Raw genomic sequence first — 5,264 nt, 5'->3', positions numbered from 1 at the left:
TATGTGTAATATGTGAAATATGGACATTTTACTTGTAACTGACAGGACATGTCAGCTGATCCAAACAAAAAAACGCTGCAAGTTCACTGAACTCCTGCCTCATGTTGGTGTCAACCAGCAGGAGATGACCTGAGTGTATCCCCCCACACACACACACATCTCTGACACACTGTAAATATAGTGTGTTTAGATCTGGGAGTGGAGACTCTGAAACATGTCCAGTGTGTAGGTTTGTTCTCGTTGGTGGGGACACAACAACCCTTACAAAACAAAGAGGACTTTGTAATACTGTCAACTAGGGCTGCACAATCAATGTAAATATAATTGAAATCAAAATACGGACAAGTGCAATATCCAAATAACAGGAGCTGCATTTATTTGATAAAGGTCAAATGTGTCATATTGTTGAGCAGTGTTAGCACCATAAGTGTTGTGGTGCTACGGAGACGCCCTGGCCTACAAATCATTTTCTCCAGATGTAAGGGAACATGTTTGTTTGGTACAAGACCGACAAAAATCACATCATCATTATTATATTTTTTAAGTGAAAATAAAATGAAAAAAACAACCGCAATCTGCCAAAAATAATCGCTATATGATATTTTTTATATAGTATGCAGCCCTACTGTAAATACTGTTTATTTACATCCAAATAAAACTACAGGCTACACAGTTAAGTAGATCAAGTAGTAAGCAGCTCAAAGACAAAGTAAACTTTAGGAAATTACTTGTTAATGGAAAAACTAACGATATTTTTCCATCCTACATCAACAATTTTATATTCAGTAGAACTTCTCTTTCCCCTTCTTCTCACATTTAAAACCAGCTCCTAGCCTGGTCTGGCCTTCGTCATCATAAAATTTGTAGGGTTCAAATTTAAGGCCATTGAGTGATTTGATGCCTGCAAATAGATAACTTGACTTTCTGTTTTAAAAAAACTAAGAAAATAACACTAATGGCATGAAAAAAATGTATTATTCACTTTTCAATATAATTAAAAAGACATGTTTTAAGATGCATCATGTATCAATTTAGAATAATTTGGAGTATTCTTAGTATCAGGTCTTGACCAATAGAGATAGAGTGGAAATTAAACACTCTGCTTCGTTATCCTGCCAAAATATGAAGCTACAGGCAAAAAAAGTGTTTTTATTAAAGATAGAGTCAGTAATTCTGGAGAAAGACTGTTGATATTTGAACTCAACAGCAAAATAAATACACCCCTCCCCTCAGTGCTCCTTCAGAAGCTCCACCCCCCAAATTCATGGGTGCTCATAGAGTGCTGCAGGGATGAGCAACCCTGAAGTTAGCATCACCCTGGTTCCCTCCACTAAAAGCCAATGAGATTTTTCTATTGTCTTTTGGATTATTAATATAAACAACAGTTTAGGATCCTGAGAGGTTTTGTTCAGCAGGATCATCTTTACTAATTAACACTACTGATTTTGAAGCAGGAAGTAAAAAGCTGGAGTTTGATTCAGCTCTGATCTCTTCTACAGAAGCCTTTCCTCTGACACAGTTAATAACAGTTTGTATAAACACAATGAGGCTGTGAAGGTAAAGGTGGACTGCAGAGTAGATCAGTTTTCATGTTCAACGTGATGACGTTTAACGTCCCCGACAACCTCTGTAGTCTCATTTAGCAACCAGCCAAAAGAAATCAGGACAGGGGTATTTACTGACGTATTTTATGTTGTAGAATTAAACATGAAAATGTCTTGAGCTCGTGTTAAACACAGATCTTATTTTAGTCATCGAACCAGAAACCCAGAGACTTCAGGACCAGGGAACAGGAAGTGCTAAAATGCAGAGTTATTTCTGGTTTTAGGACTCATTCCTGCAGAACTCTATCAGCATGTGCTTTCTTAAAGTGAAGTGTTGAGCTGTCAGAGCCGCTGTACAGTACTGAACATCCAGAGGAGTAAAGTCTGGTTGTTTTCACCAAACAAGCTGATTTTCAGACTGTACTGCAGGTGTGTGTACAGACATACACTGTTATTTATGCTTCATTTTAATGTGTTGGTGGCTGTTTTTTATGTATTTGCTAAATGATAACTATTTATTTTGTTACTAAACTGTTCATTTCTGTTCTACATCCATCGATACAGTTCGATCCATATATGAATATTTCTACACATTTTCTTTTTCAGCATAAGAAGCTGATTGATTTGCTGTGAAGAGATTTATAATAGATCATATGCAAGTAGATTTCAGGTAAACACTATATGATCAGATCATCCTGGTGGTTTTACTCAACATTTATTCCAGTCCAGCCTTCAACACTAAGAACATGAATGTGCAAAAATGTGGAATTTGTCTGCAGACAAAAATACAATTTTAACATTTATGGAAAATAAAAATTTTCAGTAATAAATTAATAATGAATTAACATTTACTCAGGTTTAAATGGAGCTTTTCATTAAAGGAAAGATATATTTCCCTTCTCTCAGAATCACACTAATTAAAAATAATCATCACCAACATTACAACCTCTCCTCGGGGTCAAGAGCATGGGACACAAACACTCTGCTGATTGACAGCAAGACACGAAAATTAGATTAGTATTGAGTATATCATATTAATGGATGTGTATTGTTTCTTATCCTGCCTACATTCTACTATTTATGTGTTTTATTTATACTTCTTATTCATGGTTTTACTAATTGGACTGGTTTCTACTCTTTCTAATTGCTCTCTAGAAACAGAGAGCTTAAATCTATCGATCAATCAAACTTTGTTTGTACAGCACTTTTCATGCAGGATAGTTCAGTTTAAAGTGTCTCACACATTTCTAAAATGAGACAGCTGACAACGAAGTACAATAAAATAGATTTTAGATGATAAGATTTTCAAAAAACAAGTAAACAACTATATGTTACATAATAGAAAATCAGTTCTGTACTAGAGACCAGCCGTCGCAGCATGTGGACGTTCAGACCCATGAGTACTCGGTACTACATTGTTACGAGTACTCAGTGCTAATGGGTCAGACCACAACTATCTGAGGGCTCAGCCTTAATTTTCATCTCAAATACACACCTGTAAAGTTTTGTGACTATCTTGCAGATTGTGATGGTGGCAAAGTCTGTTGAACCAACCAACCAACTGACCACCTGTGTGGTAGATCCCACTACAGTCTCCAGGACCACATTTATGCCATGATACCATACCTGCCGAAGCATCAACCTCTGTGGCAGCCGACACTGAAGAAAAAAAACATCAGTTCCTCTGATGACCACTAGAGTCTGGCTCCAACAGTGATTCAGTCCCCATAAACTTCCATGTTAAAATTTATTTACAGCAGAAATAAACATGTTTACAGCCTGGTACAAAAACAGTTCTGATCTCTAGAGCTAATTTCCTCCTTCATGACACCTGTCTATAATAACTCACCTGTTTACATTCTATTAAGACTTAAAGTTATGGAGAATTGAGGGTGTGGCCTCTTTGAGTGACAGGTGGGCGAGTGTATGCTTGCCACAAACCAGCATGCACTGATGTCTCAGCTCCATACACCATTTCACCACTTCCTTTTTGGATTAGCTGGTAGTTAGGGGCGGAGTCAGACACTGCCAAGATGGTGACAGTGGAGCAGCTCACTCTGAGCTTCAAAACGGCTCTTCAGAAACCTGTGGGTGACGTCACAGAGGCTACGTCCATCTTTATTTACAGTCTATGTACCAGCCACACTCTGTTTCAGCTGGTGAGCAAACAGTGTCTAACAGTCATATACACCAACTGGTCGTCATGACCAACCGGTCTCAAACCAGTAACCATCATGAGGAAGAAAACTGCATGGAACCACACACAGCAAGACTCCATCCTTCATTTGATAAAAGTTATGTTTAATGTTTCTTTTTTTTTTTCACCAGAATCCTCAATCATTGGCTTATATTGTGAAATGTGACTCTTTCACCTGTGTGGATCTAAGTTTATCAGATGAAATCACTCACGCCCACTCACCTGTGACGTGAGGTCACGAGCAGATGTGGCCTCATTTTAAGGGAATCACTGCCATAAACCTCCTTCCTGGGGTTTGTCCTGTTATGGGCATCACCTCGCTAAGGAAGTGACGCCATGGCTCGCTGCCTCGCCTCCTCTTTCTGTGTGTGTGTGTGTGTGTCTCTCTCTCTGTGTCCAAACAGGCAGAGAGCTGGAGAGCTTTCTATTTATAGAACCCTACCGCCTGTTCAGCCTCCCACCCCCTCCGGCACAAAGAGATACACCCACATACACACACAAAGCAATGCTCAAAGCACCCATGGACAGCCTGCATGCAAGTGCAACACACAGGGCGTCGCACGATCTTGTGCAAACCGAGTGCACGTGCAAACACACACATAGGAACAGAATGTGAGTTCATGCATTTACATTGCAAATACAGAAATACAGTATATGCACGCATGAACAAATACAGGCGTAGAAATGTGAAGTGTAAAACGAAGCCTAATTTAAAAGCAGAAACACGTCATTTTGCTCATACTATAGCATCAATAATTCAGAGACTGAGGAGGAAGAGGAGGAGGAACACTCCCTGTAATGGATAGAGGGGGAGGGGACTCCACTCCTTTACAGCTTCTACAATGTAGCAGGACAATTACCATCCATGGCTTTATCTAGCCTGTGTGTGTGTGTGTGTGTGTGTGTGTGTGTGTGTGTGTGTGTGTGTGTGAGTGTCTGACAGCTCTACCAAATAAACAGTAAAGACACCACCATGTTGCAGCTGCAACAGTCTGCAGTCTTCCCTGCCTGTCATGTGATAGACGGATGGATAAATGCTGGCGTTTTGTTTGCTGTAGCCCATCGTCGTTATCCTGTGGAGCTGTGTTTTTATTCAGAGTGTCTCACCGCAGCACTCAGGCCTCTGGCTTCATCGTTATGGTGGTACAAAGCCGGTGGTGACCAGACCGAAAAGGCAGAGCTATCTGTGTGGGTTGTTCCTCTATAGTCAGCACTGATCTCATGAAACCTCATCACAGTTCATCACTGATCCTTCTGAGCCTTCACACACACTAACAGAAACATCTGAGGAGACACTGGCTCCACCAGCTGAGAGGAGAGAGATGTGTCTCTCAGGTCTCTTCTGTAGTATCCTGTTAGATTAGGTGGATTATGGACTAATTTAGTGAATTTACTTTTACAAGCCCTGAATTATGTCTCCATAATATTCCCATAGGGATGTTACAGAACACAGCGGGCCGTGGAAACAAACTGAACACTGACATATCATCTGCTTTAACAACAGTTTTTTATCTCCTCATCCA

Source organism: Seriola lalandi, unplaced genomic scaffold, assembly GCF_002814215.2.
Source record: "Seriola lalandi dorsalis isolate HSWRI2012SDOR001 ecotype SW California unplaced genomic scaffold, Sedor1 jcf7180002055008, whole genome shotgun sequence".
Classification (NCBI taxonomy): Eukaryota; Metazoa; Chordata; class Actinopteri; order Carangiformes; family Carangidae; genus Seriola; species Seriola lalandi.
The sequence above is the reverse complement of the archived record's forward strand: the minus strand, read 5'-3'. Positions refer to the sequence as shown.